General features: G+C 33.0%; 1 protein-coding gene and 1 pseudogene across 10 annotated transcripts in view; both read right to left on the reverse strand.

Annotated features, from left to right (window-relative positions):
- The window catches only part of PGAP1 (GPI inositol-deacylase), a 1,928,961-nt gene that overhangs the window by 1,202,319 nt on the left and 709,565 nt on the right, over positions 1–17,077 (reverse strand). The gene's annotated exons all lie outside the window — the stretch shown is intronic.
- Positions 9,833–17,077, reverse strand: part of LOC137250070 (uncharacterized) — a 246,013-nt pseudogene continuing 238,768 nt past the window's right edge.

The following is a 17,077-nucleotide window of genomic DNA, read 5'->3' on the forward strand; positions in this document are numbered from 1 at the left end:
ATAATTTGGCCTTGCTTAGAAAAGAGATTCAAGCAAACATACGAAAATCTTATGAACGCAATGAAAAACAGTATAAATTGCGATCAAAGCCGGTATCGTTCAGGGAAGGTCAAGAAGTGTATCGTCGAAATTTTGTCCAAAGTAAATTTACTCAAAATTTTAATGCCAAACTAGGTCCACTGTTGGTCAAATGCAGAGTTCGTAAAAAACTTGGAAACTGCTACTATCAACTTGAAGATTTGCAAGGTAGAGATAGGTACTTATCATGCTAAGTACATTCGTAGTTAGTTCCGTCTTACGGTGTCGTATTATAGGGTTTTGTAATGGTCGCTTGGGCTGCAATATGTCTTTTTGCGTGTACCTATCCCCCTTTGAAATAAAATTTCTCGCATGTGAGAAATTGACTTAAGAACTTTATTGCCGCTCTAGGGCATTCAATTGATTACCTCTAGTAAAAACGACAAATTGTCACCTATTGGCTGAAACGTGAACAATAATCGCTTGGATTTTCCCAAGGTAAATCTGTCCGAAACTTTCAAATGCTGAAATGCGCCAGAGTTAGTTAAATATGTCTCGTAGGCTAGAAAAATTGCAAACAGTAGCAAAATCAAATCATTCACGTCATTCTGTCTTAGTTTTATTACAATGATTGAAAAGACGCATTTAAGTGACATTAAACATTTTCTCAAACGAAGTTAGGAAAGTGTCAAAAACAGAAGCCAAAACATAGGAAGTCCGGGGGTATAACAGAGCCTGAACGGCTACAGTTAGCTCTCCTTCCTGTTTTTCATCGTACCAGACGGACAGCTCCAGTAAAGATATTCAGGCAGTTCCCGTAAACCACACGGGTTTTGTTTTCGCTTAATAAGGTAAGACATTTCCATTTAAATCTCCTTAGATAGGAAATAATTATAGGGAATTTTTCTTCAATAGGCGTGACTACCATATAGGCAGAAATTCCTACCCGCACTCATCGCCTCCTGACAAGTTGGAAGTCACTTTCCCAGTGCACATAGGTGAGGGTGTGGAAGCTTTTTGGTAACGAACCATTGGTACAAATTGAAGCTGAGGAGCATCAAGAGTGAGCCCCCACTAATTCCCACGCGACCAACGAAGATTGGGAATCTAGAAGGATCCTGGGGATTGGCTTTACCACCCCACCTCATTCAAGCACCATCAGGCGCACATGAAATAGGCAGCATTTTCGTCGCTGTTTGCCATCCACCACCCATTTGCAGAACAAATTAGTGCACAGTGTGACAAATATTAAAAGTGTCATAGTGAAAAAAAAAGTCCCAAAAAGAAAAAAAAACCAAAAAAAAACGAGGGATAAGCCAAAAAATAATAAGTTTAGTGCAGTGAATTAAATGGAAAAAGCTAGCAAAAATAGTAAAAATTAGTGCAAAACAGAAGATTTTGTAGAAAAAAAGAGATAAAGTTAGGGCACATTAAGTTAAAAAAATGCACGTTCAATCGCTTACATTTTTTTTTTCTTTAAAATTTAATTATTTACCATAATTATTTGGTTGGGTTGCGTTAATACAAACCAAACAAACTACTTTATTTATTATGTAAAATGTATAAAAATTCCTAAAAAAAGAAAAAAAAAAGAGAGACAATCATAATTATCATGTGCCAAAATAGAGTCTATCGTTCTTTCGAACCAATTAAGTTTTGATTGTAGTATTTGTAGTTACAGTTCGTAAATTTTGCTACCAAACCTAAACAAACACAAAAAACTAAATTTTTTTTTTAATAATGTAAAATCAACCAAATAATTGTGGCATGCCCCTCCGATGCAAAAATACATACATTTCTACATAGTTATGAACCGGCATATAATTTTTTTTTGTACAAGTTTAACAAAACAGGAAAACCAAAACTTCGTATAAAGCCCTAAAGCAAAGAGGGCAACAAAAATTCTTTGCACAGTGTAGCTTGTTGTTGGCTTATGAGGCCCTGGTATGTCCAGTAATTTCAATCTAGTAAATATATATAATTTTGCCATATGATGATTGATTACCTTTTGCTCATATGATCTTCCGTCCGTAAGTTTGTGTTATATTCTTTGTCCTTGCTCAAACCGGGTAAATTTAAATATACCTCGTAACAATATATAATATTGATCAATTGTTATAGAGTACGTTTTTGTTCAACAATTTTCGATACGCGTTGAAATTATAAAAGTCTAAAACATTTTTGAAAACCCATTTTTCATGGAACTCCCCCCTTTCTATTAGTCTACCTACCTACATTCACACTTATGCACATAAATATGAATTTTTTTCCAAATGTAAGTTAAAGAAAAACAAAAAAAACTTTTACCCAAAAATATAAGAAAATAGCGTCAGCTAGTAATTTTTATGACGCCCGGGTATTTTCAGTAAACTACCTATAGTCAATAATGCTTTTGTCAATTGATCTGCTATACTTTAATGATATGAACTTATTTGGAGATTAATGTTCTAACGTACATGCTACGTCATTCATTTGGTTAATAGCTTTTGAAAATCATGTTAATTTATTTAACTCAGTTTATTATGCTGGAGAATGGAAACGGTGTCTATTCAATTATGGTTTCGGTCCAAAATGTTGAATCCACATCGAAGTTAGAAACCTTAAGAGAAAAAAAATAAATTTTTATTGTTAGAAACAACATTTGTTATGGAATGCCCCATCTGATCTTAGTTCAGGCACATACACATTTATGTACTTACCTATAAACATATCCTAGTTGTAGTTGAATAAAAAAAAGAAGGGAAAAATAAAAACAACCCAAGCAATTTATGTAACATGAACCCTAAATATAAGTAAAAAGCGTAAGCTAGTGTTTTTTTATGACAGCCTGGTATGGCTAGCCACATGGAAGATAGGTAAATTATAACCAGATTTCTATTTGCCCTTTAGTATAACAACTTTATATATAAGCCGCTAATAAGCGTGTAATGTTAGGGTTGTCCTAAATATGTTGTATATGTTAGTAACGAATATTAAGAATTAAGGTTAATCCTAAACATCTTTCCAAATAGGATTAGAGATTGAATTGATTGTAGTTTGGCAATTAATTATTATTATTAATAAACGATGAATTGTTATCGATTTGGAAATATGCATCTGTAAGTTTTTGTATGTTTCTGGAGGCAAATGTGTTGATGATATAAAAGGTAGTATACGTTTTTTTTCGGGAAATTCGAATTCTATTCGCATCAAAGATCATGGTAGGGTAGGGTAAAGACAGCGGGTGTCGACTATCAGCTTAGACCTCTCTCCAATATTCACGTAAACAGATGTCCGCTTTCACCTCTTTAGCATTTGAAGTTCGTTGTTTGGTTCTTTTGAGTTGGTTAGTTACCGATGTCGTTTTTTTTTTGTTTCATTTCGTACATATGTATCTAGTTTTTGAGTTAAGGGAGTTTAGCTCCTGTATTTAGATTCTGGTTTGGAGTCCTAAAATTTAACTTTATGTAATGTCGGTTGAGACATGGCAAAAACCCACCCCATCCCGAAAGAGCTACGGTCAAGAGGACTCCCTCGCCGTGACCTCTCAACTGCCTGTGTGGTTACCAGAATTCCACCAAATGGTAACGCGCCTCTTCATGTGTGTATGCGTACATGTATGGGGAATCACACACATATACAAACATTATGTACCCCTTCTCTTCGGGGTAGGTTACACTACATAGATATGCGTACGCGCCAGACGGTGAGAGAACTACTCTCTTACTCATTTAGAGTTCGAATAAACCATGTTTTTCCCATTGTTACCACTTACCTATAGTCTGTACCAAAATCCTAAAAAATGTTCCAAAATAATTTTTAGCGAATAAAAACCCTTAAATATAGTTAATTTTTGGCCTGCCGATTTTTTGGCCAAATTTCACTTACATGTAAATATATAGGTCTTTATTTACCAAACTATTCGCTTTTTATTTCAGTTGCTTTCAAAAAAACATGAAATCCCAAATAACGAGTTAACTTTTGATAAAACTAACGGCCGCCGTGGTGTGATGGTAGCGTGCTCCGCCTACCACACCGTATGCCCTGGGTTCACACCCCGGGCAAAGCAACATCATAATTTTAGAAATAAGGTTTTTCAATTAGAAGAAAATTTGTCTAAGCGGGGTCGCCCCTCGGCAATGTTTGCCAAGCGCTCCGAGTTATTATATTGTATGCTACTTTATTTTATAATTTCGTATTCAATATTATATTATATTCTTTTATTTTGCCTTATTTTATTATTATTTAAATGCAACTGACTGAATCAACAAATTTCTCTTAAAAACAAACTCCAAAAATGTTTTAGGTTTTAGGTCAAAACGGCAAACAGCATATAGCGTAATTTTTCTGATTTCAAAAGTATAAACGCTTACGGCTGCCACTTGACTAAATTTTTTTGTGCCAAAAAACCCAATGTACCGAAATATTCGAGGTAATTTATATTTTATAAAATATGATATAAATATATATTTTTTTTATTGATATTAGAGAAAAATTGCAAAGTTAACAAACGGCGATGGTTACTAGGACATGTTTCTGATTTTCAATTCTTCATCACCTAGCTTCTCGGGAGCTGAGTATTGAACTCGAAATCTCCAATATTCACACTTTATAATAGTGTAGCCTTTAACCACTCAGCCACATAAATCCCCCGCTGCTCACTTTGCAATTGGTCTCTATATATTGCCTTTTTGCTGCTATTCCTTTATTCACCACCATCATGTTTCTGAATTTCACTTCTTCATCAGCTAGGATAAAATTACTTAGAGACTAATTGCGATCAGTGGGGAATTCATATGGCTGAGTTTATTCCTTTTATAATATAATTCCTTACAAAATTATTAATTTTGGACTTTTAATATATTTGGATCAAGATAAATATTATTTTCGGATTTTTATTGCCTGAGTCCGATAGAACAAATTGGTAAGCGAACTTCATATTTGTATTTGTACATGCCGACAGAAAAATTTTAAAATCGAATTAAAGTCACACCCACTTGTATACAAAAATATCAAAAGTGGCTACTTAAAGTCCATTTGCAAAAACATAGCTCAAAGGTTGTACGAGTTACCGCTCTTGAAAGTCCAAAAAATCTTATTCGGAAAGTAGGCGGTGCCACGCCCATTGTCCAAAAAAATGATGTGGATCAACTACATGCAATGTCATTAATTTACACGCCAAATTTAAATAACGTGCGTTCTTAAAAAAAAAAAAAAAATAAATGTAAGGCGCGATAACCTCCGAAGAGATCTAAGGCCGAGCTTCTCTTCCAATTTGCGTCGTGTTCCTCTTGATTTTCCTTACAAACTGGCCGGACGGGACCTACATGTTTTATGCCGACTCCGAACGGTATCTGCAAGGCAGATGAGTTTCCACTGAGAGATTTTCATGGCAGAAATACACCCGGAGCGCTTGCCAAACACTGCCGAGGAGCGACCCCGCTTAGAAAAATTTGTCTTCTAATTGAAAAACCTTATTTCTAAAATTTTGATGTTGCTTTGCCCGGGGTGTGAACCTGGGGCATACGGTGTGGTAGGCGGAGCACGCTACCACCACACCACGGTGAACGTACGTTCTTTAGATACTCAAATATCGCATGTTCTGTGCTCAAATCTCTATGCATATACAGAAAGAGGCGTGGCTACAGACCGATTGTGCCCATTTTTTTAGAAAGCTTTCCCATCATAGCAAAATGCGGTTTACCAATTTTCACTCTAATGGTTGTATTGGAACGAAATTTGCAAAAATCCAGTACGAGATTTTCGATATACATAGTTTGTTTATGATAAATTTCTAGTATCATTACACTGAAAGAAAAAGTCTGGTAAAATCAACCGAAATACGGGTCGATTCAATCGAAATTCCTGTCAATTTTTATCCATCGCAACAAGATGTTGAATCAACTGCACACAAATCGTTGATTCGTAATTGACCGTTTTAGTAGTCAAATAAACAAAAGAAATTGTTTCATTATACTTTACCCATAGTTTTGTTAAATTAACAATTATTACTCTCGCTCTATGAATACCAATCAAAACTGGTTATATTAATGTTAAGATGAGTCTAACAGCGAAAGCCGTAGAAATGACAGAGATTTTTGTTCATTCGAAATAACCAGCGTAAACTGTTACATTAACAGAGTTTATTGTCGAAATGACACTACCAGTGAAATCTATTGAAATAACAGATATTTCTGTTTTTTCTAGATTAATAGCGTAAACTTTTACATCAGCAGAGTTTTCTGTTCATACGACAACTTTTTGTTAAGTGTTTGCTTTTTGGTTTGTATAATTGTTTGATTCGTTGACCGGTAAATAAATAAATGTATGTATATAATGCGCTGCATCTGTTATATTGAATTCTAGGTATTTTGTTCTTGTAATTATATATATAATTTTGTAATTGCTTCATTACTCTTTGTTATTTTTAATTTTTCTTATATTTCAAATGGTTACCTATCTGTGAGGACTGCGTCCTGTAGATAAATAAATAAATAAATACCTGTGGAAAAAATAAAAACCGGATAAATATATATTTAAACTTACGTAGTTTTTTTATTTGTATAAATTACACATAAGTACATTTCATTTCTAATGATTTTATTGGTGTATTTAGTATTATTAATTAAAATAATAATATCTTAAATCCGAATTCAAATAAACAAAACTTGTTCCGAATTACCATCGAAAGCTTTCTATGAAAGTATGTTGCCATACATACGTCAATATGTGAATACATAAATACGCGTGCTTGCTACATATATATTTGCTATATTTGCTCTAGCGAAAATAACGGCACTGCACCGTTTGTTAAACCACATTGGCGTGGGTTTCAAGAACTTTATTTCAACTTTTTCTTCAAAAATTTTCTTGCACGCCCTTTCACCAAATTTTATTTTTTATAATTTATTTAATTTATAGTTTTGAACTTCGTAGTAGTCACGAAACTGATTCTCAATTCTTTCAGTTGCACCTCTTTCTCAATTTCTTCTCTCGCATGTAGAGTTGCCAAACTTAATTGTTTCGAACAAAATTTGTAGTATAAATGTTTGACATAACATTTTATATAGAGAACTTGTAAGTTATAGAGAGTTAAAGAATCAAATCTCGGGAGGGTGATTCACCACTGGAGCAACTTTACATGTAATTCGGCAAGTTTAATTCTCGTAACACTTTATTTTGAAACGATTGCAAAACAACTCAAACTTTTATGCTGTCGGAAACATCAACATTAAAAAACTATGTTTTTTATTATCTTATTAGGTTCGTTCGCGTGAATGAAAATTCGAAAAAACTTGAACAAAACTTTTGTTCGTTCAAACCAAACTTTTGCAACAAGAGGGCGCAATTTTGCATTTCGCTTGGAGGAGAAGTTTCAAAATTGTACCAGATAAATAGGTGTTCTGGTATCGCATAATTTTTTGCAGTGTTATGCACAGTAAACTCAAAAAAATGGGTTTTTCGTTTTGTAATGATAACTGGAAAACTATTTTTTTGTTGTTTTCCCCATTTGTGTGTTTTTTTCGATTTGGTGGTTTTCTTATTTTGGTGCTTTCTTTTTAACAAGTGGCACCATCGTCATAAGTAGAAAGTACAGAGCGCAGTGAGCGTAAAATTCTCTTTGAATTTGCTCATGCATTGACTGTTGTTCGCTGTTGAAATGACCAGTGAGATGTTGTGTTAACAGAAAAATCAGTTAGATTTATTAACCACAATTCGACTAATTTCACCGAATATCCGTTAAGTCAAGAACAACAGAGTCGATTTGTTGATTTTACTAGCAGCATTTCTTTCATTGTATGGATATGGATATGAAAGTGGTTCTCAATGAAGAATTTGCAAGCGGAAATAACCATAAATCCCGATGGTTTAAAAATTAAAAAGATCCAAACGGACAACGAAGAAATAGAATTCATGAAAATAGATGCGGTACGCAAGTTGATATCTGAATATAAACCTCTTAAAACTGCAACAACAAATGTGGAAATGCATATAGTGTTAAATGATGAATCGCCAATATTTGCGAGACCACATCGGCTACCTTTTTCGCAAATAGCTATTGTCGATGCACAGGTGGACGAAAGGACGGAATTATCGAATCATAAAATTCCGACTTTACCAGTCCAGTGGTGTTAGCGAAGAAACGAGATGGAACGCATAGGCTTTGCGTAGACTTTCGAAAAATAAATAAGGTAATTATCAAAGATCATTTTCCACTCCCAATTATATACGATTTTTTAGACCGTTTACAAGATGCTAAGATTTTTAGCACAATTGATCTTAGGAATGGATTCTTCCATGTGCCTGTGGAAATGTCAAGCAGAAAGTACACTTCATTTGTGACTAGCAGCGGCCAGTATCAATTTTGCAAAGTGCCATTTGGTCTGTCCAATGCCCCTGAAATTTTCCACAGGCATATAGACGCGATTTTTAGAAATTTGACACGAGAAGGTATTGCACTACCTTACATCGACGATATCATTTCAGAAAGAGTTATTAATACGTGCCGTGGGTACGGCTTGCAGCTGAATCTTAAGAAATCTTAAAAAGCAAAATGACATTTTTGGGGTATGTTATTGAAGACAACAAACTTCACACATCACCAGAAAAAGTCCAAGCGGTAGTAAATTACAAAATACCACAAACGACGAAACAACTTCTTAGTTTTTGGGTTTAGCAGGCCATTTTAGAAAGTTCATACCAAATTACTCAATTATTTCGAAACCCCTTACGGATAGGACAAAACAAAATTGTGTATTTAAAATCGGTTGCGAAGAAGAAAAAGCATTCAATTTATTAAAGGAACACTAGTAGAGAATCCTGTGTTTGGTATTTATAACCAAAAATACGAGACGGAATTGCATACGATGCCTCCATAGACGAGTTTGGTGCTGTTCTATTGCAGAAGTCGCCTGATGATGGGCAGCTCCACCCAGTGTATTATATGAGTAAGAAGACTACAGATGCACAAAGAAAATTCACGAGCTATGAACTGGAAATATTAGCCGTGGTAGAAGCTTTAAATAAGTTCAGAGTGTACCTCCTACGTATTAAATTTAAATTGGTAAGGGTCTGCAACGCGTTTACAAAAACATTGCAGAAGAAAGATTTGCGTACAAGAGTAGCGAGATGGGTTTTACTCTTAGAAGAGTTTAATTATATAGTTGAGCATAGAAGTGGCGTTCGTATGAAGCATGTAGATGCTCTTAGCCGATACGCTGTTATGAGGATTCGAGAAGATGACCTAACTGTTAGAATAGGTAAACCGCAACAAGAGGATCAAAAATTAAAAGCCCTTCGAGAAATACTTACACAGAGCGAAAAGCACACATAAAATACCCTATAAACTAGAAGAATTTTTACATAGTTTCTCTATGGTTTTTCTCCAATCTGAACCCCTTCTTATTATAAGTTGGTATTTCTTTTTAATAAAATTAAAAAGTTATCATTGAGCAGCGAAAAGAAATCTGCTTAAAAATAAGAAGAAACAATAGCGATTTGAGAAGACTTTGTCTTTGAAAAAGTTAAGAAGAATTCACATGAAACTGAAACAACTTCCCCTTTTATTTAAATCAATAAGAAAATCTGCTAAAAATAAGAAGACAAATTGGCGATTTGAGAAGACTTTCTCTTTGATAAAGTTAAGAAGAATTCACATGAAAATGAAACGACTTCCCCTTTTAATTAAATCAATAAGAAAATCTGCTAAAAATAAGAAGAAAAATTAGCCATTTGAGAAGACTTTCGCTTCGACAAAATCAAGAAGAATTCATATAAAAATGAAACGACTTTTCCTTTTAATTGAATCAATAGGAAATACACTAGAATTTAGAAATGTCCTTTCTAAGCTACATTAAAAATATATTTTCTTTCCATATTTTCCAATATCTTTTTGGTCTTCCAACTTTAATACCATTATTTAAAACATAAAAGTGAACTGGTGGACCATCTATCATATCAAAAGTTAAAACATTGTACTCTTTAGTTTCACTTCCAATTAGATATGATTGAAATCTTTCGGAAAAACTCAAATACACATGCCTTTTTACAACGATAAAAACATATTGTTCTTTTACTAAAAAGTCACAAATTTCATTTATTTTAACTACATCTTCAGTTATTGTGACAATTTGTCCAATTTTAAAATTATGGCCTCTAAAAACAATAGCGTCTGTTCGATTGTATAAATGAAAATCTTTCAGATTCATTGAGGAAATATAAGCATTATTTTCTACTTTCAAAGGACACAAATTATTTATTATATATTCAGGTTGAATGCATTTTTTATTTAGAATGGCATTGGCAAATCCCAAAGACGCTTTTATGGCTAAAAAATAACTAAAAATTTGTAAACAACATCGTTTTTGTCAACTAGGTCACCTATAATTAGCAGTATGAAATGGGTAAACGATTTCATTTGCTTCGCACTCATTTTAAAACTTGCACTTGCTATGTGATTTTTTTGAATAGGGGGGCTTATGTTACAGATTTCCAACTCACCATATTGAAACATTTGGTTTCTGTAATTTAAGGTCTCTAAAGTAAACATGTTCTTTTCATAAATAAAATAATTTAAAATTTTTGAAAAGATGTACTAACAAACTCCGCTGAACAAATAATGCATAATGTCGCATGCTATGTTATCAACAACATGAAAGTCTGGCAGTGAGTTAAATATAGAAGTTTCTTTTATGCCAGTTTCTTTTGAGTTATTCAAAGATATATCAATATCGTAATTACTTTTATTTCTTAAAGAATCGGAAATCTCAATGCAATCTTTGTGTTTGTTGCCTCATTCTTTTACATATTCGGCAAAAAGAATTTGCCGAAAATGATTTAACGTATCCCAACACTGTGTTAAGACCTAAATTGTCGCCTAATATTTTCACAAGTTTAATGAATATTTTGAAGCTCTTGCCATCCGCTCGATGACCAAACCATCTGTCTGCAATGTATTTAATATTTCTATTAGTGGATTTAAGGCTTTATTAATACCATTTTCATATAGATCTATAGATTTTATAAATCCAGCGACAAATATATTTGAAAGGCGACTACTTTGGCTCTTTGGCAAAGACGCAAATGTATAATAAATACCACAAATTTTCTGTTGGCCACATTTCGATCCTAATGGGTCATTAATTTCAAAGTCGTCCAAATATAGGAATAGAGGTATTGTTAAACAAGTCGGATCGGTATAACATTTAATCCAAAGACTTCCACTCAGAAAAGTAGAATACGTGTGGGAATTTGCTATTTCTTGAATACAAGAAATTATTTTTTTTAGGACACTGTCGCTTTCGAGAAACTTTTTAATTTGAAACGGAATATCTACAAGGGTTATATCTGTTTTTGTTCCTGTTAAAGTAGGATTATTATTCAAAACTCTTTGGAGGCTTGAAATATTGCATATTTTTCAATTCGTTAAAAAATTTATATTCAGTATCAACAAACGAAAAAGGCTGAGATATACAATGCATTATCTCTTTAAAAAATAGTTCATTACTATTGTTTACAATCAAAAGTTTAATTACTTCACAAATGGGAGGACTAATATTTTCTGTTATTGAATGTTGAATGTGAAGAACACTTTTTCTTGAAAAATTTGGATTGTTATGAAGATTAAGAAGAAAAGAGATAATCGATTTTTTAAAATCTAAATTGAATGTTCGGAACTGTTCAATTGAGTTATTTACTGAATGCTCAATATTCATTTCACTTTCTTCAACAACATTTTGTTTTGGTATTTCAATACTTAGTTTCAAATTAAGGTCCTTTATGTGTTTTTCTACATGTTTTTGAAAACGATAAATGTTAGTGAAAATTTGATCACAACTTTCGCATTTACATATAAATTTATAAATATCTGGCACGCCATGGTAAACTTTGATGTGGCTGATAAAAGCGCTTGTACTAAGGAAATTTTGGTCATACAAGAAGCAAGAAAGTTTGGGCATTTTGGAATATTTTCTGTTTTTTATTTAAGACAAATCTAATTTACTTAATAAACTTGAAACTGAGGGGAGATCTTCAGACTTTAGTTCAAAAAAGTATTGCTCCAAAAATGCCCAAACTTGCTTGCTATTGTGTGCGTATTCAATTTGAAAAACATGACTTAACTTAATAATGTACTCAACAGCTTTCATAAATGAGAAACATTTCCATTTGAGGCCGTCACAAAATACATAACATTGCGATATATCCGAAAAATCTGTGCCCACAGCTATTATACGAGGCTGTAGTGTCCGTTTTTTGTCAGCATAATCCTTAATTAGTGCAGAAATACTTGGCATTATGTCATTTGGGGTTGAAACCAGAGTTATAAAATCGTATTGGGCATCAGCAATCGTAGGTTTTTCATTCCTATTACGACGCAGTGGTTGCAGTATACAATGCGGTGCGAAACATAGTTATACAGTATTTAGAATCTGTTATAGGTATATGATTAGATAAAATGTAAATAAACTGACATTGGTATGTACCATTTGAAATATTTGTGTTTAAAAGTTTAGAGAGCAGGAGTTCTCTGCTTGCTTTATCCTTAACATCACACTGCAAGATTGGCATTATTTTTTTATAAAAGTTGTCCAGCTTCAAAAATAATTGATTTGATTTGCCTGGATACATATTTTCGAAATCTATCTCGACCTAAGAATAAATTTATTTAAATTTTTAAACGAAAGCTAAATCAAAGTACTTACTAATTCATAACCGTTGGAATCGCTATACCTAGGCCAATCCTCCAACAAATCTTTTATGGAGTTTGCACTTTTTAGCCTCATAACAGATGTTTCTTTCCAATTCGATTTAACTTGATCCTACGGTGTGCAGTTGTGTGTTAGCCAACATTTCTTCTCCAGGAACTCTTCTGAAATTTCAAAAAATAATAATTAATTAAATTAAATTAATAAATAGTTTTCAAATGGAGACTAGTAATTCTAACCATGCGATGTTTCTTCTGTTTCGATTTCAGTGCTTGAAGGTCTTTCAATCCTGATAGAGTTTGCCCAACGTGAATTCAGTTTGCCGGAGGGATTTTTCTTTCCTTTTTTTCTATCAAAAAAATAAGTTTGCTGAAAAGATAACGCAATCATCTTTTGAAAAAAATGCACTGTAAACAAAATAAATTATCTAAAATAAACGCAATATTTTAGCATCATAAAACAATCACTTCATTATACTCAAATTTAATGGGCTATAAAATTGCATACTTTGCATTTTTCTAAAAGAAAGTTAGAAAGTAACTGATGAAATTGTTTTCCACAAAGCTAAAATATGTAAGCCACAGTCAAAAAATTTAACAAACTATTTAAATTACCGGTTTTTCCTTTGGGAATATTTGACATATTGCATTTGGCCATTGTTTCATGTCTGAGTAATTCATCTTCCGACCGGTGCCTGTATCGCTTACTATAATACAATGTGTGAGCGTCTTTTGATGTTTATTATCAATATATCCCTTGTGATCGTGAAAACCAAGCACAAGTTGGCCTCTGACAGTCGATTTCAAGAGATCATAAACGTTAAATGACGTATTTTCAGACGGCAATGAAATTGGTGTTGATTCTCTGGATTTCACGGTGTCTAAATCGTTCGATATTTTTTCCAACCAACTCAATATTGTACTATGCCCTGAGTCGGTATCTCTGTCACACATTAATGGAATATTCTGAAAAAACTATAATTAGAGCAATCATATATTTATTTAAAGATAAAAACTTACCAAACGATTTCTCCACTCCCTCAATCCAGACCTGAACTTTATTTTCTCGCCGAAAAATTTGCTTTCCAAACTGTCAAAGAGAGCTTCTACATCTTCAATTTCAATTTCTTTTAAAACGGGATAAGACATGATGCCGCGTTCATTTAAAATGTTCATGATTTCATCATTCAATTTCCATGATTTCATCAAATCCAATATTTCAGCTACACTATGGAGCGCGTCGATATCCGCCATTTTAATTTTTGTGCGTTGTTGCGTTGTAAAGCTCACTGAAAATGTTTGCACTGTGAGTTTTTAACACATTTCAATATTAAAACTTTCAATTGCATATACATACTTATGAAATTGAATGAAAACTTTTATAAATTTATGCTCATATAAGATTTAAATAATTTCACAGCGATTGAATTTAAACATTAAAATCATAAACTTCACTTGTCCGGCTTGTCTGTTCCACGAATAGAAAAACACTGAGCATTTCGCTAACTACATTTGCAAGAACAAGAAATATACCACTGAATTAATACTATCGCTACGAAAAAAAATATATATATATATGCTATCTAGTAGTGTTTAGAGGAAATACGTCTTAATAAAATCAAGAAGCTCCTTGTAAAAATTAGAAGTAACCCTTTTTAATAAAGAAAAAAGTGTTATTTGTTGCAATTAAGACGTTTTCCGTTTTATTTTTGAATTATTAACAGAAAATGCCACATTTTCAGCAGAAAAATTTGAAAATAAGGCGATATATGGTAATTTCAAACTGATTATCGTTTTAATAAATTTAATAGGATTTTCAACATGAAAATAAAAAGAATATCTTCTAAAAATTTCTTCGTTTTCATCTCCCGTCATACCCCATCGCCTAAAAATATTTTAAGACGTTAAACTCATATTTTTTAGGTGACATTTTTGGCTCTGTGTAGTAACAATAGAAGTTCCTACGACGATTACTTTTCAAAGTCCAACATTTTATACAAAATTTGCAATGATAACGAATTGGTAATAGTTCCAGAAGGTATGCAAAATCAAATAATTAGCAGTGCACACGACAGAGGTCACTTTTCTGTAAAAAAGACGAAAGAACTTATCATTAAACAATTTTTCATACCAAAGTTGAGGAGAAGATAAAGAAACATATTGCATGCTGTGTGTCGTGCATTTTAAACAATCGGAAAGCTGGTAAATAAGAAGGCTTACTCCACCCGTTGCACAAAGAAGAAACGCCATTACATACATTTCATATTGATTTTTTGGGTCCGTTAGAGTCGAGGAATAAGAATTATAAACATATTTTAGCTGTAATTGACTACTCTACAAAATTCTGCTGGTTGTACCCAACAAAATCGACAACTACAGAAGAAGTTAAATCAAAGCTACGAAGTCAAAGCTTGATTTTTGGAAATCCAGCGTATATTATATGCGATAGGGGGTCAGCGTTTTCTTCAAACAATTTCAAGACGTATTGCGAGGAGGAAAACATAAAATTACTTCACATAACAACAGGGTTACCACGTGTCAATGGGAAAGGGAGAGGCTAAACGCAACAATAATTTCAGTTTTATCAAAAATTTTCAACGACGAGCCAACAAAATGGTTCAAATATGTAAACAAGCTCCAGCAATCAATTAATTCTACATTTTGCAGAAGTATAAACACAACACCTTTTAAGTTATTAATTGGCACAAAAATGAGAACAAAAGAAGAAAAACAAATATATGACTTAAGGGCCCATTACTGATACTTAGCATAGACTTGACTTGGCTTGAGAACTGTCACTTACAGTTCTGTTAAATGAACATTGCATGTTACTGATTACTCAAAACTTAGCAACACTTAACTTGACTTAGAAGTCTGTTGAATTTTGATTTTCTATGTAAGTTTTAAGTGACGTTTACATTTTGAGATGCCATTTGTTTGTTCCCATTTCATTTTGACATTTTGTCATACAAATTGACATTTATTTAAAAATAAATTTCAACGCTGATTATGATGCCGATTGTATGCGCCAAGTGGAGTATAATCGTGGCTAAGTTGCCAAGTTTACGCCAAGTCAAGTCAAGTCTATGCTAAGTACCAGTAATGGGCACTTTAATCCAACAAGAAATTACAACTTTATACACCAGCGATCGTTCCGAGCAACGTAACGAGCAAAACTACAAATTCTCAAAGTTCAACAAGAAAATAAAAAGTCGTACAATCTTAGACGTAAAGCAGCACATCAGTATAAGATTGGTGACTTGGTAGCAATCAAAAGTACCCAATTTGGTAGTGGTCTAAAGCTAAAACCTAAATTTTTTGGACCCTATCAAATAACCAATATTAAAGGCAATGATTCGTATGACGTACGTAAACTTACAAGTAATGAAGGTCCAATTAATTCAACAACATCTGCTGAGTACGTGAAACCATGGGCAAAAAACAACGATACAACATTCGAGGCGAATGTAACCCAGGATGGCCGAATGTGGGAAGCGGAGAGTTAAACTGCTGAAGCAGAGAGTTAAACTACTGCAGCAAGAGAGTACAAATGAGCAACGACAAAAGAAGTAGTAAGAAAACGACGCGAGAAGAGTAAAGACGTTCATCTGACGACGCCAATGATTTAGCTCTGTGAACATTTCATTTCTTATTAAATTACTTAACTAAAACTTTTTATTAAACTTATTTAAACATTCATTAAATTATTCAACATTTTATATAATTAAACATTGAATTTACTGTCCAAAACCTGAGACATTGATACGCTTTCTTAATTGTGTTCAAGTGTACGGGTAGTAGTTCGTCGCGAGTAGCGTTCAAAGCTAAAAATCGGCTATACTTTAATAATATTTTCTCTGTTATTTTCGATCTGATTTAAGGACCATTTACGGCAACATTTTTTTTAAACTTCAATTGAAAAGGAACACGGCTAATCACTTTATAAATAAAGTTTACTCCCTGAGTGATCAAGAGTTCATGAAAGACAACGAGGTGAATATAAGAAACATACTATGAAATAATGGGTACTCTAATAATGTAATCGACACAGTAAAAACAACAGCAAGAAACAAAACTAAACTTAAAATTCGCAATGCACAAGTAAACGAAAACAATAAGAAAACATCGGATTTACATATATACCAAAGCTAACCAGGGTCGTAGAGAGAAAATCCGTGCCCGGGACTAAACAATTTACGGGCCCCCTATAACAAATCCAATAATACATTTGAATTAATGACGTCTCAGTCATTAATCATTATTGATGGATTATATAAAAAAAATTTGCCACATCAACCAAATGATTTTTGGACTAAGAGGTGAAAATAAAATTAACACAGAATATTTACTATTTATCATATATGTAATAATCCTATA

Source organism: Eurosta solidaginis, chromosome 4 (assembly GCF_040869045.1).
Source record: "Eurosta solidaginis isolate ZX-2024a chromosome 4, ASM4086904v1, whole genome shotgun sequence".
NCBI lineage: Eukaryota > Metazoa > Arthropoda > Insecta > Diptera > Tephritidae > Eurosta > Eurosta solidaginis.